General features: G+C 37.3%; 10 non-coding genes across 10 annotated transcripts; 4 read left to right on the top strand and 6 right to left on the bottom strand.

Moving 5' to 3' along the window:
- Positions 1–6,732: 6,732 nt before the first annotated feature.
- Trnam-cau lies at positions 6,733–6,827 on the bottom strand. Its single transcript has 2 exons — positions 6,791–6,827; positions 6,733–6,768 (listed from the first exon to the last, which is right to left on the bottom strand). It is a non-coding gene; the product is annotated as a tRNA-Met (tRNA).
- Positions 6,828–7,218: 391 nt separating this feature from the next.
- Trnam-cau lies at positions 7,219–7,313 on the bottom strand. The gene is made up of 2 exons: positions 7,277–7,313; positions 7,219–7,254 (listed from the first exon to the last, which is right to left on the bottom strand). It is a non-coding gene; the product is annotated as a tRNA-Met (tRNA).
- A 986-nt stretch (positions 7,314–8,299) lies between these two features.
- Positions 8,300–8,393, bottom strand: Trnam-cau. Its single transcript has 2 exons — positions 8,357–8,393; positions 8,300–8,335 (listed from the first exon to the last, which is right to left on the bottom strand). It is a non-coding gene; the product is annotated as a tRNA-Met (tRNA).
- Positions 8,394–8,860: 467 nt separating this feature from the next.
- Positions 8,861–8,955, bottom strand: Trnam-cau. The gene is made up of 2 exons: positions 8,919–8,955; positions 8,861–8,896 (listed from the first exon to the last, which is right to left on the bottom strand). It is a non-coding gene; the product is annotated as a tRNA-Met (tRNA).
- Positions 8,956–10,157: 1,202 nt separating this feature from the next.
- On the top strand, positions 10,158–10,251 carry Trnam-cau. The gene is made up of 2 exons: positions 10,158–10,194; positions 10,216–10,251. It is a non-coding gene; the product is annotated as a tRNA-Met (tRNA).
- A 1,321-nt stretch (positions 10,252–11,572) lies between these two features.
- On the bottom strand, positions 11,573–11,667 carry Trnam-cau. The gene is made up of 2 exons: positions 11,631–11,667; positions 11,573–11,608 (listed from the first exon to the last, which is right to left on the bottom strand). It is a non-coding gene; the product is annotated as a tRNA-Met (tRNA).
- A 4,326-nt stretch (positions 11,668–15,993) lies between these two features.
- Positions 15,994–16,087, top strand: Trnam-cau. Its single transcript has 2 exons — positions 15,994–16,030; positions 16,052–16,087. It is a non-coding gene; the product is annotated as a tRNA-Met (tRNA).
- A 2,007-nt stretch (positions 16,088–18,094) lies between these two features.
- Trnam-cau lies at positions 18,095–18,189 on the top strand. The gene is made up of 2 exons: positions 18,095–18,131; positions 18,154–18,189. It is a non-coding gene; the product is annotated as a tRNA-Met (tRNA).
- Positions 18,190–19,453: 1,264 nt separating this feature from the next.
- Positions 19,454–19,548, top strand: Trnam-cau. Its single transcript has 2 exons — positions 19,454–19,490; positions 19,513–19,548. It is a non-coding gene; the product is annotated as a tRNA-Met (tRNA).
- Positions 19,549–21,790: 2,242 nt separating this feature from the next.
- Positions 21,791–21,885, bottom strand: Trnam-cau. Its single transcript has 2 exons — positions 21,849–21,885; positions 21,791–21,826 (listed from the first exon to the last, which is right to left on the bottom strand). It is a non-coding gene; the product is annotated as a tRNA-Met (tRNA).
- Between the last annotated feature and the right edge of the window lie 4,452 nt (positions 21,886–26,337).

Genomic DNA, 26,337 nt, shown 5'->3' with positions numbered 1-26,337 from the left:
TTCATTATTGATGCCATTTGATGCCCTTATATCACCTTTGAGCCCAGCCAAAGTTTTACACATTTTATTACATACTGCACAGCTTTGCTGGCTGGCAGGAGAAACAGGTGCCACCATATGCACTCTCTTAACATGTCTTTTTAGACTTCCAACTGAGAGGCACACCCTTCCTTATTTAACACATGTTCTGTTGTGAATTGAAATAGCCACATCACTGTTTATTATGGGTCGATTCCTGTGAGATTTTTATGGCTGGCCAGGCCTGCACGACTCAAACACCTCCTCCCACAAACCACACACACAAAAAGCAACACTCCGTTAATCTCCACAGGTTCCCTCTTTCTAAGCTCCCTCCTAATTCTCTCATACTTCACTCTCTCACTCTCTCTCTCTCTCTCTCTCTCTCTCTCTCTCTCTCTCTCTCTCTCTCTCTCTCTCTCTCTCTCAAACTCCAAACAACCACTTTGCACTGTCTTCCTCCATCCATCCTGGTGTTGTGCCTCCCTCTCCCAATCACCAACTGCAAATTCTGTCTGTATTGGATTATTTTTAAGGCAATCCGTAAACCTCAGTTTAGGCTTAGGCGCTGGTCTCCTGCCGTCTTCCAGCTCACCATACAATAGCTGTTTGGGCAGTCTCACATCACTCATCCTTACCAGGTGTGTCCTACCACCTCAAACGTCTTTGCAGAATCATTAACTCTATACTTCTAATGCCACTCCTCTCAAGCACTTCCACATTACTAATGGCCATTTTCCAGTTTATCTCCAAAAATTTTCTCAGACAGTATTGATGGTTCCAGTTGCTTTATATGACTACGGTAAATAACCCATTCCTCACTCGCATATAGCAAAGATGACAGGACGCACTTGTTATATATCTTAACTTTAATTTGTGAAGATATATTATGTCGTGTCCACAGACGCCTATCAAGCCAAATAAAAGCACTACTAACTCTGCCGATTCTAAATGAAATTTCATCAAAACCAGCAGTGCTCAAGGTACTTCCTAAATAAATAAAGCTAGGCACAATCTCCAACCTGTGACCATTCACAGTTATAAAAGGTTCCACATCTATCTTGGAGGGACCAGGCTAGTACATTATAACTGTTTCTTTTTTCAGATTGATCGTTAGACCCAATGTTGCACATGGTGCAGAAATTGCATTCAGCATGTACTGAACATCTTTCTAAGAATGTGCCAACAGGTCACAATCATCTGCAAATAGGAGCTCAATGAGGTAAGAATGCAGGCAGAACTTTCGCTTTGGCACAGTGTCTTTTGTGATTGAACAGATTTCCCGTTGTCTTATATTTTATATAGCGGTTCGGCAATATATATATATAGCGAAAATAATTTTGATTGAGGATTATTTAATTTGAGAGTCTTGCATGATTTATAAATGGCATTGCTGAGTAAGCGAACTCTGCAGTTTCCCCAGGCCGCAACACAGTAAGAGAATTTTGAGTATATTAAAGAATAATAAAGAGTGATTCTAACATTTTTGGAAAGAAGGTAAAAAATTCTATTTAACATACTAAGAGTACGGGAATTTTATTTTAATAAATTGCTAAAATGTGTTTTGAAACTGAGGGACTCATCATTATGAATGCCAAGAAATTTTGTTGATGTTGCATATGAAATTGCTTTACCTGCAATGACGACTTTGTCTATCTATCTATCTAGCCAGCTAGCTATCTCTGACCTACTTCCTAATGTACTCTAGCTGAGTACCGAAATCACGACCTTCAGATACCTATTTCTTTATTACCCACAAGGGGCTAAACACAGAGGGGACAAACATAGGTATCAAGTCGATTACATCGACCTCAGTGCCTAACTGATACTATGTCGCTTGACCTCGAGGAGCTACCTACTGCGCTGCCTGTGAAGTCCTCCTAAACTTGACTACATAAATACTTTTACTTTCCGACTAACTTCTCATTTAATTCATCGATTTAATTTAATTTACTGTTAATTTAAAATAACTACCTCTCCCATATATAGCATTACCAGTGAGAAAATGATCAAGTAATTATCACGATATATTCCAATTACTCTTTTGTATATCTTTAATTGCTTTTAATTAACTATTTCTATAGCTATTTGATTCTTATTCTACATTAATTGCAAATATTTTTCTGTTATTATAATGCAAGGGAAATAACCTTGAGCATAGTCGAGATATCAACAACTTTACACTGGTTGTCAAGTGGTTGAGGAGACAAAACAAGAACAAGCACGCAGACGCGCACACACACACACACACACACACACACACTAACGCACGCACAAACATACCTACATACACACACACATGCACGCATACACATATACATACATATACATGTATAGGGTGAGAGAGAGAGAGAGGACAGAGAGGGGAGAGAGAGGAGGAGAGGAGAGTTTTTACATAGTTTCAGCCTCTCACAAGGCATTTGTCGACCCGAGGCCATAAAAGACACTTGTCCAAAGGGTCATACAATGAAACTGAACCCGAATCCAGGTAGTTGGGAATCAAACTTCATAACCACAGTCACATCTACATCTAGAAAACAAAACTTACTTTCCAAACCTAAATCAGACTTGCTTTCTTATTTAGTTTCTACTAGCAATATCGCCCGGCGTTGCTCGGGCTTGTAAGGGAAATAACTGTATAAGCATTTTATATAATAGCCAAAAAATGCATTAAAAATGGGAAAAAACGATGGTAATTTTTTTTTAAATCATAGACTCATCATAGACACGCGCTAATACCCAGAAGGGCTCGATATGAATCACGACTATAAGATACCCGCTTTTGGTTACACTGCACCGCAAAATGTGGGAGTAGTTAGGAATCTAAATCGTAGGAGACAGACACTCACACAACTTCACTTTTATATATAAAGATATCTATAAATACTCCAAAAACAAAATGCACACTCTCGACCATTGACCCAGAAGAATGCCAAAGTTTCAACAGCTGGAGGTTAAGAAGCTTTGTAGTAACTTGAGGTCTATGAAACATTGCACGTGATGAACTTATGTAATTAACTCGATAAGTTTTAGTTCAATACCGACTTTGTCATTACAGTGCAAGGGAGATAAATTTTCTTCCTGGATGAGCATATGAAATATATAATTTTGCTTTTATTCCCGATAATGCTTTTATTACATGGTTACTTAAGGCGGCGAGCTGGCAGAAACGGTAGCATGCCGGGCGAAATGCTTAGCAGTATTTCGTCTGCCGCGACATTCTGAATTCAAATTCCGCCGAGGTCAACTTTGCCTTTCATCCTTTCAGGGTCGATAAATTAAGTACCAGTTACACACTGGGGTCGATATAATCGACTCAATCCGTTTGTCTGTCCTTGTTTGTCCCCTCTGTGTTTAGCCCCTTGTGAGCAGCAAAGAAATAGTTATTTCGTCTGTCTTTACGTTCTGATTTCAAATTCCGCCGAGGTCAACTTTGCCTTTCAACCTTCCGGGGTCGATTAAATAAGTACCAGTTACGCACTATGGTCCATATAATTGACTTAATTTGTTTTTCTGTCCTTGTTTGACCCCTCTGTGTGTAGCTCCTTGTGGGCAGTAAAGAAATAAGAAATAGGTATTTCGCCTGTCTTTACGTTCTGATTTCAAATTCCGCTGGGTCGACTTTACCTTTCATCCTTCCGGGGTTCGAAAAATTAAGTACCAGTTGCGTACTGAGGTTGATCTAATCGACTGGCCTCCTCCCCACAAAAAAATTTCGAGCCTTGTGCCTAGAGTAGAAAAGATTATTTACGGTTTCTTATTTCGTTGTTTAATTGATTACATATTTACATCTTTAATACAATTAAATACCATAAGGCATTACAAAAATAAATATATTCTAACTATATAAGTTAAATCTCGGTTGCTACATAATAACAGAAACTGAGGAGCGTCTCTTAGTTCCGTTAGAGTTTTTTCAGTCATCGGACTGCATCCTTGCTGGAGCACCGCCTTGAGCACTGCATCCTTCAAAACTTCCATGCTTCCTGAGATTCGCCAACACTACACCTGATTTTCTCCCCTCCATACACACGCAAGCATGTATCTGACTCATACACTGTTCGCTTTCCAGACATTTGTACATTACTGCATATATTTTATACGCACTGTTTGACAAGTTGTGGTGACCTGAGCACTGTATACAATAATTTCATTATTATTATTATTATTTTAAATGGACCCTAATATTTAATTTTTTAAGTCTAGCACTTATTCTATTGTTTCGTTTGTCGAACCGCTATGTTGAGAGCTTAAACAAATCAACGCCGGTCGTCAAACAGTTGTTTGGGTACAAAGGTAAAATCCAAGTGTGTGAAGGTAAGAGCCAAGGATTAAGATGTTAGGAAGTTAGTAAGCTTCGAGCAGTCCGTAGATGGTATAAAAGACAACTTTCTACTCGTTTATTGACGTAGAAGGTCGTGAATTTTTCCCATATCGAAGTTTGATAAGCTGAAAACAAAGTTATTTTATAGTTCAAGGTTAGCAACTAGGATTACTGTGTATGCGAATATAAAAATCCAAAGTTAGGAAATGGAGTAGATAAAATACAGACTACATGTGTTTCCTAGCTAGCAGAACCTCTCAAGTAGTAATTGCTCAAACGAGGTGTACTCCGCTAGCTACTCACCAGGCCATATATACATATACATATATATATATATATATATATATATATATATATATATATTATATATATATATATATATATATATATATATATATATAATATATATATATATATAATATATATATATATATATATATATACGAGCGAATGGACGGTGATGAGTTGTCAAACATTTAAACCAAATTTTCTCAAACCAACATGTCCCACCGTCCCATAGGCCTCCCCTTTGAGAAACACTGATTTAACCTAGATTTGAAACACCAGCAAAAGAAAAAATAAAGATAGACTTTTTTTCTATTCCAAAGAAAAACGATTTTATTCACACAAATATGCAACCGAAGAGTTTAAAGTACCAGTAATGATAAGGCTGTTGACTGGGAGAACACAAACATTGTTCAAACAGTAAGCTTGGCAGGAAAGAAACGTGCTTTTAAGCAGTACAAAAATAACAAAAAATAGAAGGTGCAGTTATGTACAGGTTGACAGAAGAAAAGCAGGACAAAAACGGCTTTATCGATCGCTTTATTCTCACCTGGAATCGATTTTCGTAATTTTTTCAAGACTTATAGACGCCCTGATACCGTCGGTATCTATATATCAAATTTGAGCGCAATCGGTTGAAGGATGCCCGAGATCCGAGAAGACATACACACAGACAGACAGACAGAACGGATTTTATATAAGAGATATGAGAGTATCTTGTGCCCGACCTCCTGCGAGGATTCTATAGGGACTTGACTATTTCTTCTAGTAGTTCATATAAATGGTGGTGGTATTTCTGATAAATACCATAACCACCACAATCACCACTACCCTGCAACCATACGTAACTCTGTGCGGTGTCAGAAGACGAAGAAAAAGAAAAAGTTTAAGTGGTGTGCCCCAGGTGAGGGTCGAACTCATGACATTTAGTTTCATCGCAACTGAAGTACTGCCTACTACGCTACCAAGGTAATTGGAAGGCAGCGCTTAAATTTGTCTATATAAGTACTATTACTTTCAGATTAATTACTCCGTCATTTAGTTTGTATATTAGAATTTACTCTACTTGTGATGCCTACTTCTTTTTCATATATAGCATTTCTTACGAGAAAATTACTATGTGGTTACCATGATAGATTTCATTTCAATGCTTCCTTTGCATGTCTTTTAATTACTTTTAATTACCTATTTCTATAGCTATTCAATTGTCATCTACCCTGTTAAAAGTAAACACTAAATATAGTTGAGTCATTTCAGTGCAATGAAAATAAACGTTCTTCCTACATTCATAAGTATTTTCTTATTTCGCCTTTCGATTAATTATATTATTTCATTCTTTTATATGTTTCAGTCATTTGACTGCGGCCATGCTGGAGCACCAACTTTGGTAGGAAAAAATTGATCCCAGGACTTAATCTTTCTAAGCCTAGTACTCATACTATCGGTGTCGTTTGCCGAACCGCTTTGTTACGGGGAAGTAAGCACACTAACATCGGCTGTCAAGCGATGGTGGATGAGACAAACACAGACACACAAACATACAAACATACATATATAATTAAATAAGGGTAGAAATTGATACTAATCAATTAAAACTAGTGACCTAGCATAATTTAAAGAAATCCGAACATTGAATTTTTTTTTACATACAAAATTTAGAGGACTTTTTTTTTTAGTGGTCAGTCCCCTAAATTTTGTATGTAATATATATATATAATATATATATATATAATATATATATATATATATACATACATATATACACGATGTACTTCTTTCAGTTTACATCTAACAAATCCACTCACAAGGCTTTAGTCGGCCAGAGACGATACTTGCCCAAGGTGTCACGCAATGGGACTGAACCATGTGGTTGGGAAGCAGGCTTCTTACCACACAGCCACGCATGAACTTTTCAGCACCGCCTCGTATATACTAGAAAGTATCTTGTAACAGTCCTCCCATAAGTTTAGAGGGACTTCATTATTTCTTCTAGTAGTTTATATAAATGGTCGGGATATTTCTTATTAAATATCACCGATACTGTATATAACTCTGTGCGATCTCAAAAAGATGAAGATATTTGAGCAAAAAAAATTTAAAAGATGTGCCCCAGGTGAGGATCGAACTCACGACCTTCAGATATCTCAACATAAGCTGCTTGATTATGAGACTGACGCGCTGCCTACTGCGCTACCGAGGCAAAGGAAAACCGTTAGTTACATTTCTCTATATATGTACGATGACACTCAAACTAATTACCTTCTCATTTAATTTATATAGTGTTCGGACCGCAGCCTTGAGGGAGCACCGACTTTTAAGCTTGATACTTATTTTGTCGGTTCTTGTGCCAAACAACTACGTTACAAAAGACTTAGACAAATGAGCGCCGGTCATCAAGCCTGTGGTAGCACAAACATAATCACACACACACATACACAGAGCCAAAGAATACTTTGTAACCGACCTTCTCTAAGAAGTCTACAGGCAAATGACAATTTCTACCGATCGGAGAATTTCTATTAATTATCTCCACCTCTATAAAACGAACTCCCTATGGCATAAGAAAATAAAGTTATTCTAAATAAAAAATATGCCCCAGGTGAGGATCGAACTCACGACCTTCAGATTCCTCTAAAGACTTTACTTGATTATGAGACTGACGCGCTGCCTACTGCGCTACCGAGGCACTTGGTAGCAAGTTTTTGAATTTGTCTATCTATGACTTTCATACTACTTTTAATGTTTAACTTTTGTTTTTCTTTTATAATATTACTAGCGAGGAAATTACAATGTTGTTATCATAATCCACATTCTTTTAATATCTCCTTTGCATGTCTTTTAATTACTTTTAATTACTTACCCAGTTTTATCTACCCTATTACAAATAAAACACTAAGTATAGTAGTGTCATTTCAAGGGAGATAAACTTTATTCCTATATTCAGCATTATATAAATTTACTCTCAAACTCATAACCTATAATACTTTTATTGCGCGATTTCTTATTTTGTCTATCAATTAATTATATATAAACATCTTTAATACAAGAAATTACCACAACGTTTTCTGTATGCATAGTTCCAGCCAGACCACAGCAATAATAAAAATATTATAATTGTATAAGTTAAATGAAGGACGGTACTTAACGAAAATCGAGTTGCGTACCCTTAATTCTCTTTAACTGTGCGTGCGTGCGTGCGTGCGTGCGTGCGTGCGTGCGTGCGTGCGTGCGTGTGTGTGTGTGTGTGTGTTTGTGTGTGTGTGTGGAGGCCCATTGCCTAATGGTTAGAGAAGCGGACTCGCGGTCGAGGGTTCGCATCTCATATCCGGCGATGTGTGTGCTTATTAGCGAAACACCTAAGCACCACGCGACTCCGGCAGAAGGTAATGGCGAGCTTCTGCTGACTCTTTCGCCACAACATTCTCTTACTCTTTCCTCCTGCATCTTGCAGCTCACCTGCGACGGACCGACGTCCCGTCCAAGTGGGGAACCTATAACCCAAGGAAAACCGGCCTTTATGAGCCAAGCAAGTCTCGAGAAGGAACAAACAATATATACGACGACATTCTAACTAGTTACCTTCTTATTTAATCTATATAGTCTCCACCTCTATTTATAAAACGAACTCTCAATGGCATAAGAAAATAAAGTTAATCAAAATAAAATAATATGTGCCCCAGGTGAGGATCGAACTCACGACCTTCAGATTCCTCTGTATAATTAATTGATTATGAGACTGACGCGCTGCCTACTGCGCTACCGAGGCACTCGATAACAAGCATTTAAATTTGTCTATCTATGACTTTCGTATTACTTTCTTTTGTCATTTAATTTCTCTATTGCAATTTACTCTGCTGTCATTTAACTCTTAATGTCTACCTTTTTTTCTTTCTTTTATAATTTTACTAGCGAGGAAATTACAATGTTATTATCATAATCCACATTATTTTAATATCTCTTTTGCATGTCTTTTAATTGCTTTTAATTACCTACCCTATTACAGATAAAACACTAAATATATTCGTATTATTTCAAGGGAAATGCACTTTCTCTCTGCATTCCCCATAAGTATATTCAGAATTATATAATTTTACTCTGATACTCATAACCCATAATACTTTTATTACGTGATTTCAAGAAGGCTTCAGGTAATTACAAATTTCTCCCAGTCCTTTATGCATATGGTCTATATTACAAGAAAATAAAGTTATCAAAAAAAATTCTAAAATGACATGCCCCAGGTGAGGATCGAACTCACGACCTTCAGATTCCTCAACCTATTTTGTTTGATTATGAGACTGACGCGCTGCCTACTGCGCTACCGAGGCAATCGGTAATCTGCTTTTAAATATGTCTGCATATGACTTTCAGGCTACTTTGATTTGTCATTTAATTTCTCTATTGAAATTTACCCTTCTGTAAATTAACTGTCATTTAACTTTTAATGTCTACCATTTTTTCTTTTATATTACTTGCAAGGAAATTACCGTCATTATCATAACACACATTATTTCAATATTTCCTTGCACGTTTTTTAATTGCTTTCAATTACCTATTTCTATAGCTATTCAGTTGTTATCTACCCTTATTACAAGTAACCTGCTAAATATATTTGCGGCATTTCAGTGCAAGGGAGATAAACTTTCTTCACTATAAGCGTATTCTGAGGTTTAACAGTTTACTGATACTCTAAATGATTTTATATGATTTTTTTTATTTCGTGTTTCAGTTACTTGTGTATTAACATATATAATACAAGAAATTACTACAGCAATAACTGTATAAGTTAAATCTCAGGTTGTATTTAATGACAGAAATCGAATCGCATCTCCATAATTCTTCTTTAAGAAAAAATGGTAGACATTAAAAGTTAAATGACAGAAGGGTAAATTTCGATAGAGAAAGTAAAAACAAAGTAGCCTGAAAGTCATATGCAGACATATTTAAAAGCAGGTTACCAATTGCCTCGGTAGCGCAGTAGGCAGCGCGTCTGCTCATAATCAAACAAAATAGGTTGAGGAATCTGAAGGTCGTGAGTTCGATCCTCACCTGGGGCATGTCATTTTAGAATTTTTTTTTAATAACTTTATTTTCTTATAATATAGACCATATGCATAAAGGACTGGGAGAAATTGTCAATTACCTGAAGCCTTCTTAGAGAAAGAAATCACGTAATAAAAGTATTATGGGTTATGAGTATCAGAGTAAAATTATATAATTCTAAATATACTTATGGGAAATGCAGAGAGAAAGTGCATTTCCCTTGAAATAACACGAATATATTTAGTGTTTTATTTGTAATAGGGTAGGTAATTAAAAGCAATTAAAAGACATGCAAAAGAGATATTAAAATAATGTGGATTATGATAATAACATTGAAATTTCCTCGCTAGTAATATTATAAAAGAAAAAAAAAGGTAGACATTAAAAGTTAAATGAAAGCAGAGTAAATTTCAATAGAAAAATTAAATGACAAAAGAAAGTAGCACGAAAGTCATAGATAGACAAATTTAAATACCTGTTATCGAGTGCCTCGGTAGCGCAGTAGGCAGCGCGTCAGTCTCATAATCAAGTAATTATACAGAGGAATCTGAAGGTCGTGAGTTCGATCCTCACCTGGGGCACATCATTTTATTTTGAATAACTTTATTTTCTCATGACATAGAGAGTTCGTTTTATAAATAGAGGTGGAGACTATGGAATGGAAGCACTCCGTCGATTACGACGACGATGGTTCCGGTTGATCCGAATCAACGGAACAGCCTGCCCGTGAAATTAACGTGTAAGTGGCTGAGCACTCCACAGACACGTGTACCCTTAATGTAGTTCTCGGGGATATTCAGCGTGACACAGAGAGTGACAAGGCCGGCCCCTTGAAATACAGGTACAACAGAAACACACACACACACATAAAGTTAAGGAGAATTAAGGGTACGCAACTCGATTTCTGTTAAGTACCGTCCTCCATTTAACTTATACAATTATAATATTTTTTATTATTGCTGTGGTCTGGCTGGAACTATGCATAAATATATATATAATTAAGGGTTTAGCAACAAGTTGCTTCACCACATACCGAAAATTTAGAAATAGCAGCCAAAAGACCGTTATTTCTTTTCGCTACAAAAGAAATAACGGTCTTTTGGCTGTTATTTCTAAATTTTCGGTATGTGGTGAAGCAACTTGTTGCTAAGCCCTTAATTATTGTTATAATTATATATAAAACTTCTTGTATAAGTTTTTACCGAATATGGTTCTTTTCCATACCGAAAGCTGCTTGGTAAAATTCATAAATTATAAATTAATAATTTTTTACCCTAACAGTCTCCTATACGAACTCCTTAGGGAGTTGACTATTTCTTCTTATAATTCATATAAATAGCTGGGAGATTTCTGGTAAATATCACTCCTCCCGTGCAAAACTTTGTGTGATGTCAGAAAATGAATATACAGGTGAGGATCAAACTGACGATTTTCAGGTTCTTCACCATAAGCTGTTTGATTATGAGACTGACGCGCTGCCTACTGCATTACCGAGGTAACCGGTACGCTTCTGCTAAATTTCTCTGTATAAGTACGATGACATTCTAACTAATTACCTTCTCATTTAATTTATATAGTGTTCGGACTGCAGCCATACTGGAGCAACCTCTTGAAGAGTTTAGCCGAACAAATTGATCCTACTACTTAACTTTTAAGCTTGGTACCTATTTTGTTGGTTCTTTTGTCAAAGACGACTTAAACAAATCAGCGCCGCTCATCAAGCCTGTGGGAACACAAACACAATCACAACCATAGAATATTTTGTAATCGTCCTTCTCTAAGAAGTGTACAGGTAATTGACAATTCCTGCCGTGGAATTTCTGTTAAATATCTTCACCTCTATTTATAAAATGAACTCTCTATGGTATAAGAAAATAAGTTTTATTCAAAATAAAAATGTTGTGCCCCAGGTGAGGATCGAACTCACGACCTTCAGATTCCTCAGCATATCTTGTTTGATTATGAGACTGACGCGCTGCCTACTGCGCTACCGAGGCAGGTAATTAACTGCGTTTAAATTTGTCTATACAAGCACTCTTACTTTCTAACTGCTTACCTAGTTATCTAACATATATTGTTTAATTTACCTTTCTGTCATCTAATTTACAACATATATAGCATTATATATATCTAACGTTACATGTTAGAAAATTATTACGTAATTATTACGATATATTTCATCACAATACGCACTTTTTATATCTATATTTTCTTTGAATTAGTAATTGCCATAGCTATTCTATTGTTATCAACTTTATTAGACGTTAATTACGAAAGCTATAAGTGGCATTTGAGTACAGGGGAGATAACCTTTCTTCCTGTATTCACTCGGAACATTTTTGCATTTGGTTTGCAAGGCTCTTATGGTGAGCTGGCAGAAACGTTCGCACACCGGGCGAAATGCTGAGCGGTATTTCGTCTGCCGCTACGTTCTGAGTTCAAATTCCGCCGAGGTCGACTTTGCCTTTCATTCTTTCGGGGTCAATAAATTAAGTACCGGTTACGCACTGGGGTCAATATAATCGACTTAATCCGTCTGTCTGTCCTTGTTTGTCTCCTCTGTGTTTAGCCCCTTGTGGGTAGTAAAGAAATAGGTTTGCATGGCTCTTGATTTGAGTTCGTATTTCGAAACAAATCTTGCGTCTTGGGACCTTTCTTTCTATATTGACTTTGACCATATTGGTTTCAGATTTTGGCACGTGGTCAGCAAGTTCGGGGTAGTGGTTAAGTCGATTACATCGACCCCAGTGTTCAACTGGTACTTATTTTAACGACCGCGAAAGGATGTAAGGCAAAGTTGACCACGGTGGCATTTGAACTCAAAACGTAAAAACAAACGAAATGCTGCAAAGCACGTTAAAGTATATATATATATATATATATATATATATATATATATATAATATATATTATATAGGTAAACAGTAAAATTAAATACAGACATGGACAAGAACATGAAACACCACAGAGACGACACAAGAACCACAGGACGGGACATTCGAAGCCCTCAGTCATCAGTCAAGAACCAGATCATCTTAGCAACCTCGGCCGATCAATCCCGAGACCGCTCCGATATGGCCAGCCCAAAGCTTCGAATGTATACAACGAAAGGACGGAAAACGATCGAAGTACACAAACAAAAATACAGAATACGTGACACCAATAAGAATACAAAAACGTAAAAACAATAACGGTGAAAATAAAAAATAAACAACAAAACAAAACCAGGACGTAGGACAAGGGTCTTTCGACAGGACGATTTGAGTAGGGGCTGGCTTGTGAAGTTGTGCCTAAAGGCCAGGGGAGACGAACAAATCCGTGTTTTCTGAGGCTGCTGAAAACGAAAGGAGCGCTCAACAGCGGCTAGCTGTCACGTGAGAACAAAAGACAGGAGAAAGGGACAGATGAAAAGGAGAGAGAAGGTGGACGAGAGAGGAGAAGAAAGAGACAGATCGAGGGGGCTGGAGTGAGAGAGATAGAGAAACGTAGAAAGGGGGGGGGGACGGATGGAGAGGGAAAGAACGGAAGTGGAATAAGGGAGGAGGGAGAGAGAGAGAAAAAGAGACAGATTAAGAGTCGTATCAAAGCTTGAGAAAAAAATATACTTATCGTATAAGGACAATTGTGGATACGTAGCCGCCGATTATATAGGTAAACAGTAAAATTAAATACAGACATGGACAAGAACATGAAACACCACAGAGACGACACAAGAACCACAGGACGGGACATTCGAAGCCCTCAGTCATCAGTCAAGAACCAGATCATCTTAGCAACCTCGGCCGATCAATCCCGAGACCGCTCCGATATGGCCAGCCCAAAGCTTCGAATGTATACAACGAAAGGACGGAAAACGATCGAAGTACACAAACAAAAATACAGAATACGTGACACCAATAAGAATACAAAAACGTAAAAAAACAATAACGGTGATGAAAATAAAAAATAAACAACAAAACAAAACCAGGACGTAGGACAAGGGTCTTTCGACAGGACGATTTGAGTAGGGGCTGGCTTGTGAAGTTGTGCCTAAAGGCCACGGGGAGACGAACAAATCCGTGTTGCTTCTGAGGCTGCTGAAAACGAAAAGAGCGCTCAACAGCGGCTAGCTGTCACGTGAGAACAAAAGACAGGAGAAAGGGACAGATGAAAAGGGGAGAGAAGGTGGACGAGAGAGGAGAAGAAAGAGACAGATCGAGGGGGCTGGAGGTGAGAGAGATAGAGAAACGTAGAAAGGGGGGGGGGACGGATGGAGAGGGAAAGAACGGAAGTGGAATAAGGGAGGAGGGAGAGAGAGAGAAAAAGAGACAGATTAAGAGTCGTATCAAAGCTTGAGAAAAAAAATATACTTATCGTATAAGGACAATTGTGGATACGTAGCCGCCGATTATATAGGTAAACAGTAAAATTAAATACAGACATGGACAAGAACATGAAACACCACAGAGACGACACAAGAACCACAGGACGGGACATTCGAAGCCCCAGTCATCAGTCAAGAACCAGATCATCTTAGCAACCTCGGCCGATCAATCCCGAGACCGCTCCGATATGGCCAGCCCAAAGCTTCGAATGTATACAACGAAAGGACGGAAAACGATCGAAGTACACAAACAAAAATACAGAATACGTGACACCAATAAGAATACAAAAACGTATAAAAACAATAACGGTGAAAATAAAAAATAAACAACAAAACAAAACCAGGACGTAGGACAAGGGTCTTTCGACAGGACGATTTGAGTAGGGGCTGGCTTGTGAAGTTGTGCCTAAAGGCCACGGGGAGACGAACAAATCCGTGTTGCTTCTGAGGCTGCTGAAAACGAAAAGAGCGCTCAACAGCGGCTAGCTGTCACGTGAGAACAAAAGACAGGAGAAAGGGACAGATGTATAAAAAATATATATATAAATACAAAATGAGACAAGAACGCAAAACACTCAAAGAGACGACACAAAAAACGGACGGGTCATTCGAAGCCTCTAATCTTCAGTCAAGAACCGGATCATCCTCGCAATTTCGGCTGATTAATCTTGAGATCGCTCCGATCCGGCCAGCCCCAGGAAAAACTAAGCTACGAGCATTAGATTTCTTGGAAAAAGGATCCAATGTATACGAAACAAGGACAGAAAAACGGACGATGCCACACGAATATAAATACAAAAAACAATAATAGAAATAACAGGACAAAAACAACGGGTGTCTTACTACTTTAGACAGTTCAACTTAGCTTAGCTGGCGTATTTTGAAAATAATGCCTTACGGCAGACGAAGAAATCGATGTTGTCGTGGTGGTGTTCAGAAGCCGAAAGGCTAGTTGGCCGGCGGTCACGCGAGAGAGAAAAAGGGACAAAGGAATCAAAGAGAGAGAGAAAAAGAGGGACAAAGTCACAAAAGAGGGGGAGAAGAGAGAGGAAGAAGGAATTAAAGTCGGGAGAAGAAAGAGAGCGTGCCAAGGATTGGCTTGACGACAGAATCAGTGTGGTGCAAAGTGAGAAAGACAGAGAAATGTGAGAGAGTGGGGGGAAGAGGAGACCAAAGAATCAGAGGCGAGAAAAGAGAAAGACAGAGACTAGTGAAGTATAGAGAAAGTGTGTGTAGAACTAGTAATGATAGTGTAACCTCGGGCCAATTAATACCTTGTCTGTCTGTCTGTCTATCTGTCTGTCTGTCTGTCTGTATGTATGTATGTATGTATGTATGTATGTATGTATGTATGTATGTATGTATGTATGTATGTATGTATGTGTGTGTTTATGTACGTGTGTATATATATTTATATATGTATATGGGCGTGTATATATATATATATATAGGAGTGGTAAGTAGCCTGCTTACGAACCGCATGGTTCCGAGTTCAGTCCCACTGCGTGGTACCTTGGGCAAGTGTCTTCTACTATAGCCTCGGGCCGACCAAAGCCTTGTGAGTGGATTTGGTAGACGGAATATATATATATATATATATATATGTATGTATGTATGTATGTATGTATGTATGTATGTATGTTTGTGTGTCTGTGTTTGTCCCCCATCATCGCTTAACAACCGATGCTGGTGTGTTTAGGTCCCCGTAAATTAGCGGTTCGGCAAAAAGAGACCGATAGAATAAGTACTAGGCTTACAAAGAATAAGTCCTGGGGTCGATTTGCTCGACTAAAGGCGGTGCTCCATCATGGCCACAGTCAAATGACTGAAACAAGTAAAAGAGTATATATATTTGTGTATGTATATGTATATGTGTGTATGTGTATATATACAGTAAATTCGTTGAGTATATAATTAAAAGTAATAGTCTTTAATTTAATACATGACTGTTGTTACAGGTGCCTCGGTAGCGCAGTAGGCAGCGCGTCAGTCTCATAATCAAGTAATTATACAGAGGAATCTGAAGGTCGTGAGTTCGATCCTCACCTGGGGCACATAGCTTTTTGTTTCTTGAGTGCTACGTAGGACTCATTTTTAAAATGGTGCTTTTAGATAACCGACTAACTCTATATGATAATAGCCGATACATATACACATACAACCGATAATAGCCAAATGTTAGCTTGTTGAGCTTTCTGCTAATGATTTACATCGTATAGAAAGGGGTGTAGAAGGAGTATAAAAATAATACAAAGAGAGTTAACATAAGAGGTGCAGGAAGAGTGTACATGATAGGCTTGGTGACAGGTAGTAAGAGAGAAATAAGCATAGAGACAGAAGATGAGAGGGAATACATATATGCAAGGCCAAACAACATTCATCAAATCCGACAACTACTATATTCTCCAGATCTTGCTCTTTGTAAATTTTCCCTTCTTTCCCCAAACCAAATCCCACTTAAAAGGGATGCTACAAGGCAGCCGTTAGCTATCCTAAAAAAAAAGGAACTCCATGAATGCTTACATCAATGGACACTAAGATGGATAAAGTGTCTGGCTTCAGAAGGGGACTAGTTTGAAGGAGATTAAATGCCAATATCTAGAAGTTTTCTGTTTATAACACCAGTCCCAACACTTTTTTTTATCAAACTTCGTATATATATATATATATATAATATATATATATATATATTATATATATATATACATATATATATATACAGGGTGTCCAAAAGTTTCGCTCGATTCTTATTTGGAAACCTATCGTAGGTTTATCAAGTAATTTTATTGCATAGAACAATGATGAATAATGACTACGAATAAAACAATGGTGCAACAATGATAACTATGAACGAAATGATTCAAACTCTTCGCCATTGTTTTCGATACAAGAAAGCAAACGCGAAGCAACGCTGCGACAAGCCTTTTGGGACAGTTCTACGTCGACTGTAGCGAATTGCTTGTTAATAAGTCGACGAAGATCAGGAATGGTTCGCGGTTTCTCTTTGTATATCATGTCTTTAAAAAAAAACCACGAGAAGAAATCCATAGGGATTACATCGGGTGAACAAACACGCTCTATATATTTGTTCTTCTTATTTTTTTTTAACTCATGTCCATTCTCCGGAAATGTTTCGTGACACATATGTGACCTCTTCAGTGACACTTTTCATTTTCGTCTGTGCTCTTGCACCAATTACTCCATTCTCCGTTTCTTTGGAAAAAAAAATTCCCTCCTGAAATACAACAATATCTGTTTCAACACACGATTCCACATCTAGAATCTTGCAACACAAATTGATAAACGTATAAATAGATAGATAGATAGATAGATAGATAGATAGATAGATAGATAGATAGATAGATAGATAGATAGATAGATAGATAGATAGATAGATAGATAGATAGATAGATGTATGCGTGTGCATATGTATCTATATATATATATATATATTCATATATTATATATCTATCTATATATATATATGTGTGTGTGAAGGCACATGGTTTAGTGGTTTAGTGGTTAAGGTGTTGCACTCACGATTGCGAGATCGTGGGTTCGATTCCCAGACCGGACGTTGCCTTGTGTTCTCATTGAGCAAATCACTTCATTTCACGTTGCTCTGCGATCATTTCGACATTTCGACATCTGACATGTGGTACCTATACAAGTAATTTCAATCTGATGGAGGGAGTAAGGCAAAGCGATTCTGTCAGATACAAGGCCAGCCATTTTGTTAGGTTATCGCCCTTGCACAATGAACTCGCGCGGTGGGAAAAACAGAATAACAACAAAATCTATTTAGCGTGTATTTAAAGGAGTCAATATATGGGGAAGTAATTTGGGGCATAGGTAATTTAACGCTAATTAGAGACATACAAGAAAGTATTAAGATTAAATATATCACAATGATTATGTAATTAATTCTTGATTTGTAATGTTTAATTCTCCGTGAGTAATCCTCATATATGCAAAATAATCGAGCTTATAGTTAATTCGTTGAGTATATAATTAAAAGTAATAGTCTTTAAGTAGCCAAATAGATGGATGCTGTTACAGGTGCCTCGGTAGCGCAGTAGGCAGCGCGTCAGTCTCATAATCAAGTAAAGTCTTTAGAGGAATCTGAAGGTCGTGAGTTCGATCCTCACCTGGGGCACAAATTTTTATTTTAAATAACTTTATTTTCTTATGCCATAGAGAGTTCGTTTTATAAATAGAGGTGGAGATATTTAACATAATCTGACTCAGATGGAAACCCATTTTGTAAGAGGATGTGTCATATTAGTTTCAAACTTTGGGGAAGTAGTCAATCGATTACATCTACCCGGTGCTCATCTGCTACTTATTTTATCGACCTCGAAAGGATGAAAGGCAAAGTCGTTCTTGGCGGAATTTGAACTCAGAACGTGAAAACGGACTAAATGCCGTTAAACATTTTGCCTGACGTGCTAACGATTCTCTCAGCCAACCGTCTTATTAGGTTGTATCATACTGAGCAATCTTAAGCTTATGCGTTCGATCTTCATCTAAGGCATAGTGTTATGTCAACACAAACATTTGGTCACTATAAACAAATCATCAGCCAGCAATATTGAGGAGAAGGATTAGTCTATACTTGTTATTTGACGGGTACTTATTATATCGAACCTAAATGGATGAAAGTTGAAATTGAACACGGCGAGAATTGAACTCAGGACGGAAAGGACTGGAATAAATACTAGACGGTTATTCTGCCGGGCTAGCTGTCTCCAGTGAGATGGAGGTTAGTCGGTTCCTGCGGGAAGAAAGATCATCTCCCTTGCACAATGAACTAGAGGGAAGCAAAAATTAATATACTTGCATTGAAATTAGTTAACATATAATCAACTACTTACAAACATTAGTAATTAAAAGTTAGAGTTATTCAGAGAAAGTATTGAGATAAAATATGACATAATATTTTATCTCAATATGATATGGAGATTTTAAAAATCTTGCAAATATTTATACATTCCTTTATAAAATAGGCTTTCATGTGTCAGAAAATATATTAATTCAGTAAAAGTAGCGTGCCACAGTTGAGAATCGAACTCACGAACTTCAGATTCCACAACTGATTATGGGCTGACGCGCTGCCGACTGTGCTACCGAGGAACTGACGACAGCATTTTCTAGCTACTTTCTAATTATTAGAAACTGTTACTTTCTGAATATTTGGTTGACCAATCAATTTACTACAAGGTCTACCATTTCACATATTTAATGTTGCTAAAGGATAATTAATTACACAATTATGTAATTAATCCTCCTTTAAGAATTATGCAATTATTTCTCCTTTAGTAATGTTGTATATGTGAAATAATAGCCCTAGTAGTAGACAAAACAATCAGAAAGTAATTTGTTTTCCTTTAACAAGTCTACTAGAAGACATTGTCGTCAGTGCCTCGGTAGCGCAGTAGGCAGCGCGTCAGTCTCATAATCAAACTAAGCACGTTGAGGAATCTGAAGGTCGTGAGTTCGATCCTCACCTGGGGCACATTACTTTTATTTTTTTAAGTTGAATGATTATATTTTCTGACACGGAAGAAAACCTATTTTATAAAGAAATGTATAAATGTTTGTTAGATTTAAAAAATCCCAAAATATTGAGGAATTTGAGGCTGATGACTTCGATCTTTGATGAGGGACAAATGTTCTTAATTTTCAATTATTTACTAAGAAACATCACATCAGCTCTTAAATGTCTAGCAGCACCGTATAGATAGACGGTCAACGAATAAATATACATTCTCCTAGAGGAGACTAGAACTTGAACATAAAACTGATAAAACTTTCGTTAATTTTAAAGTTATCTCCTTTCTGTCCTTAGTAGGTTGGTACCTGGTACATGATCCGTGTTTTACAACTAGGATCTATCCACCAAGCAGGATTCATTTGACTGTTTTGTAGAGCATTTCAACTTGTGGGTCACACTCTATATAGTCGATCACTTAAAAATCTAAAAAGAAAATTACACCTTACTTTATAAAGCTGATCTTCAAGTGTGTCAGAAAATGAATTTTTTCAAGAAAAAATAGCTCATGCTCCTGGGGAGAGTCGATCTCACGGCCTTCAAATTCCTCCACAGACTTGGATTGATTATGAGACTGACGCGGTGCCTACTGCGCTACCGTGGAAAGTGACAGCTGGCGTAGTAGTTCGTTATATACACATGATTACTTTCTAATTGTTATGCACTCACCTGATATGCATACATTATCTACTATTTCTTACATATGTCGTTATTACTCAGGTAATTTTTACAGAATGATTGCCATATACTTTAGCAATTTCCTTCTTTGAATAACCCTAATTAATATTAATTAGCTGTGTTTGTTATTACATTGTGTTAAAAGCTTTACCCGTTAATTAGGTAACATGTTGCTTTATTATAGTGTAAGGTTTTTGATGTTCTAAACTCAAAGTCAACTTTACCTTTTACCCTTCCGAAATCGAAAAACAATAAAGCACAAGTATTATACAGAGTCAATAAGATTAAGTATAAGTCAAAAACTGGGTCTTTATTTTATCGCCTTGAATATTAGCTGTCAACGTGTATCAAGTAATCGATACCAGCTTGTTATAGGCTACAGTAGGTTGCTACAAAATGGACTAACGTCTCATCAATAATAACAGAGGAACAGCAACTGTTCCATACTGACCGAGTACACCTTCTGACTAGAAAAGGCCCCGCTGTGACCAGCCCCAGTATATGAACTATCTGGAAATGGTGAAAGTACATGTCCTGACTGCTTCAGTACATCCGATATGCCAGGCTGTGTCTTCGTATATCTGTTAGAAAATATAAATATATTACGGCTATTCGTCGACTAACTATACACATGATGTTATTGTACTATTGGGAGTTGAGCTGATGTGGGAGTTTTCAGAATAGTAAAAAAAACTTTCTAGACCACTTTCTCAACACCTTTTTTTACTTATGGACCTCTTTGATTCCTATTTCACTTGGATGGACCCACATAGCCACTTGATGTGTAAAAAAAATTCTATTACGTTTTTATAATCAAATAAGTTTAGGAGTTGTATATAACAAAAGTATCGCAATATTGTGTGTATTGTAAAAGTATAGCCAAATAAATTTCAATCACAAAATCTTACATGGACCCCCAAGGGCCATACGGACCCCGGATGAGAACACCTGTTCTAGAGAGATAAATGATAAATGTATACACATTATGCAGAATCAAAAACATTTTCCAGAAGTCTGGGTTGAATTCATAACCCCTTAGATTCCACAATAGAATTTGGAGATTTGTAAATCTAAGAAATATCTACACACACCCTTCTATAAAATAGATTATTTTTGTATCAGAAAATAGAAACATTAAAGTAAAACAATATGCCCTTGGTGAGGATCGAACGCATAAGCTTAAGATTGATCAGTATGATACAACCTAATAAGACGGTTGGCTGAGAGAATCGTTCGCACGTCAGGCAAAATGTTTAACGGAATTTCGTACGTTTTCACGTTCTGAGGTCAAATTCGGCGAAGAACGACTTTGCCTTTCATCCTTTCGAGGTCGATAAAATAAGTACTAGTTGAGCACTGGGTAGATGTAATCGATTGACTACTTACCCAAAATTTGAATCTAATATGACACATCCTCTTACAAAACGGGTTTCCTTCTGTGTCAGATTCTGTTAAATATCTCCACCTCTATTTATAAAACGAGCTCTTTATGGCATAAGAAAATAAAGTTATTTAAAATAAAACTATGTGCCCCAGGTGAGGATCGAACTCACGACCTTCAGATTCCTCTGATGACTTTACTTGATTATGAGACTGACGCGCTGCCTACTGCGCTACCGAGGCACCTATAGCAACACCTATATATTTGACTACTTAAATTAAAGACTATTACTTTTAATCATATACTCAACGAATTTACTATAAGCTCGATTATTTCGCATACATGAGGATTACTCACGATGAATTAAACATTACAAATCAAGAACTGATTACATAATCATTGCAATATGTTTAATCTTAATACTTTCTTGTATGGCTCTAATTAACTTTTAATCACCTATATCCCAAATAACTTTACCATATGTTGACTCCTTTAATTACACGCTAAATAGATTTTGTTGTTATTCTGTTTTTTCCATCGCGCAAGTTCATTGTGCAAGGGAGATAACCTATCAAAATGGCTGGCCTTGTATCTGACAGAATCGCCTTGCCTTATTTCTTCTGTCTATTTACGTCCTGAGTCCAAATCCAGCTAAGGTCAACTTTGTTTTTATCTTTCAGAGCTAGGATCGATCGAATAAAGTACCAGTCAAGTACTGGTGTCGATGGTATCCACTTAATTTCTCCAGTATTTTGTTAACGAGATAACCTACATGAATATGCTACGATCTAATCACGGAATAAAAACATAAACAAATATACAAAAAAGAAAATGAACATTTTACATAACACGATGCCGCTTTATTTTATGCCTACTTATGTCCTTTATTTAAAACTAGTGGTATTGCGTGGCGTTGCTCGGGTTTGTTTTCTTTTCGACCCTTTAGAATTGGAATTTTTGAAAAGTAAAACTTTAGCATTATGTAGCTTGTTATTCTCTTTAAGTGAATATTTTTCTGGTTGAAATACACCGAAAAATCGCGATACAGCAGTCAAAAAATTGTAAAAAAAATAGGGATTTTCATAGAAAAAAAGCACCTTTTTGATGTAAATACTTTTTGATGTAAATACTTTTTGGTGTTAATTTGGTGTTAATATGGTCCGATTTGAATTTTTTTTTCTACGGAATGAAGAGCAAGCCTTCTTCTATCATTTTGGTCAACTTGCGCCGCAGGGTCTCGGAGGAGATAGTGTTAGTTGAAGCCTATTAAACCTGCCACACACAGACAACTTCAGCTTTATATAGATAGATTGCATGATTTAAACGTTATCATGACATTAAATCCTGGCCGACATGAGCTTGAAGCTGATCAAGGCCAAAGTTTATTCCGGTTTCTATGACCTGCAAGCGACGAAATGTGCTATGTACTACTCTCCTGAATTGGACGCTAATCCGTCGGAGGGTTAACTTCCCTAGCAACTGCTGGCGCTTATTTTCAGTAGAGTGGGTTGGAGCAGTGGGAAATCAAATGTTTTACACAACGTACCGTGTTGTCTAGGAAATGAAACCAAGACCTTAAGATTGCGAGTCCTATATACTAACCACTAAACCGTATTCTGCACCTCAAAGGAACTGATTTAATATCACAAAGTAGTTTGTCCGCACTATAGCAACTGTAACTTTGGCATTTCACTGCTTTTACAACAATAATAGTAAGTTACATTGATGACTGTACATGACTTCTTCTTTCTCCAAAATAGCTGCCAGGTTTGTTATGTCTGCACTTAGTATAGGTTTGGCGGGAATATTCAACCAATATTCTTTGTGCTAATATGTATCTTATAGCAGAATCGTTAGCGCGCCAGACGAAAAGCTTAACGGCATTTCGTCTGCCGTTACTTTCTGAGTTCAAATTCCGCCGAGGTCGACTTTGCCTTTCATCCTTTTTGGGTCGATAAATTAAGCACCAGTTACGCACTGGGAACGATATAATCGACTTAATCCATATGTCTGTCCTTGTTTGTCCTCTCTGTGTTTAACCCCTTATGGGTAGTAAAGAAATAGGTATTTCGTCCATCTTCACGTTCTGAGTTCAAATTCCACCGAGGTCAGCATTGCCTTTCATTCTTTCGAGGTCGGTAAAATAAGTACCAGTTGAGTACTGAGGTTGATATAATCGACTTACCCTTTACCCGAAATTGCTGGCCTTGTGTCAAAATTTGAGAACAATATGTTTATATTTATTGTTAACATGTGTGTGTGTGTGTGTGTGTGTATGTATGTATGTATGTATGTATGTATGTATGTATGTATGTATGTATGTATGTATGTATGTTTGTATGTATGTATGTACGTATGCATGTCATTATTCAGTTTTATTTCAAGACTTCTTGCCAAAGGAGAAAGAGCCGGTTTCTAACCTTGATCCAAGGCTCCTTCGTTGGAATTTCAACATCAACAACAGGGTATTTTTGCATATATCACCTCTCTGCAACATCACAGAGAAGCTGTCTCCTTGTAATATGTCTTTGCGATAAAGTATTCTATCGGTGATAATACAGTCACTTTTGTGTTTAATTTCAAGATGGTGGCCCACGATGAAGTCAGGTCAGCTATGGCCTTGACTATTCTCACTGGAACTTTAGCAAGTTGAAGAGCTTCTAGCATCCATGAGTGGGGAACAGAGCTAAAGGCTTTCTTGCAATCTAGCCACATTGAAACTAGGTTCCTCCTATGCTCTCGCACCTCTGACATCACAGTTTTGTTGATTAGCAATTGCTCGGCACATCCCCAGACTCCCTTCTTCCCAGCTGCTTGTTCTGCTGTGATAATGTTATTGGTTTCACAATGGTCCTGGAGGAAGAGGTTTAAACATGCTATATATATATCTTATACATTAAGTTCTGGCATGCAATTGGCCGGTGGTTTTTTGCCAGGTGGTTGGTTCTGCATTTGAGCATCAATTTTGTCTCTGCCAGACCTAACCAGTGTGGTATGCTATTGTGTTCCCAATGAAAGCTTACTGGGACGGATTGACAAGATATGTTAGCTTCTTGTACCAATATCCAACAATCAAGTCTCTTCCAGGTGCTTTTCCATCCTGGAGTTTCTGGATCACAGATGTAAGAATTTCACCATCAATGTTGTATGTCTTGGATGTAACGCAAGCGCAATAACTTTTCCAGATTTCTATGTATGTATGTATGTATGTATGTATGTATGTATGTATGTATGTATGTATGTATGTATGTATGTATGTGTGTATGTATGTATATATGTATGTATGTATGTATGTATGTATGTATGTATGTACGAACAATACTATTTCAGCGTGTCTTCTTTTCTATTTTAGATGTCCATAAATACATCCTCTCAACAAATGCACTGTTGACCTAGCTGAGAATCAACCATTAGATATTTAGAGGTAGTGAGGGCTACATCGATTTAATCATTAGATAAAACTAAATTTTATTTTTGGGCAAATTCTTCCGCCTTGTTATAGCAACGCCGCAAACGATATACTTTGAATTTGTAAAAAGTAAGGAGTAAAAACCCACTTCGGTCAGGATGGGCCATGAGATTGCACCTACAAACTTCCTCTCCGAGGCACAAATCCAGGCAAGATCGATCAGCAGTCACCCATGCATACCAGTCTCCTATTACCACGCTACCGATGTTGACCAAGGCTGTGAATCGAGCAGATATTAATACTTCCCTTTATAAAATGGGTTTCTTACAGTGTCAGAAAATAAACATATTCAGCTAAAAAATTATGTAACATAAAGCACTTTGCCTTAAGGGCAAATTTACGACCTTCCGATATCTCCACTTGATTGATAACGACAGTGACTTGCTGCCTACTACGCTACCGAGGTACTGGGAACCGACTACTTTTTCCGCCTTAGCACAGCATCGCTGCAGTGTGTGTATAATATTATTAATAATTAAAAAAAGAAAATTTTAATCAAACTGCACAGTATCTTACAAATATTTACACCTCCCTTTATAACGTGGATACTTTATTGTGTCAAAAGGTAAAATTTACAACTAAAAAAAAAGCGAAAATAATGAACTTCGGGTGAGGATCGAACTCACCACGTTCATGTTTCTTCGTATACAATTACTAAAACGCGTTGCCTACTGCGCTATCGAAAAGCTGACCGTTTCAGTTTTCATTTTACTTAGAAAATGAAAGCGCTATTTTCTGATTATATTATCAGCTAATTTACTTTTAGCTCTATTATAATGAAGAATGAAACATTGCTAAAGGGGTATTAATTAGATAATTATTACGTTTTATTTAATTCCAATACTTCCTTTGCATATATCTAATTAACTTTTCATTGCCTATACTTTTAAGTACCTACGGCTTCAGGTCACTACCGTTTTTATCAGGCCACAAAATCCTATGTGACGCACAATTATCTTTAAATGGTTGCGTAATACTTTGTCGTTTTATGTAGAAGGAGGGCTGTGCCCATGACCTTTTGACCTCAGATAGAAATAGAGGAGAGGAAGAAACGGAGGGCAGTATCCCTTTTACAGAGATCAGGCCCAGGCTTGTAAACAGACTGGACTCTGCTAAAGGTATTCAAGGACTAAGTGGTGGTGTTTAATCGGGTGACGGATTAACTCGACTAACTCAGAGAGCCACGGTGGGGTTTGAACTCAGGCGTCCTGTCCTGTTCTGGCAA

The sequence above is a fragment of the Octopus sinensis genome, linkage group LG11 (assembly GCF_006345805.1).
Source record: "Octopus sinensis linkage group LG11, ASM634580v1, whole genome shotgun sequence".
In the NCBI taxonomy this organism is placed as follows: domain Eukaryota; kingdom Metazoa; phylum Mollusca; class Cephalopoda; order Octopoda; family Octopodidae; genus Octopus; species Octopus sinensis.
This window is presented reverse-complemented; position numbering and strand designations above follow the sequence as displayed.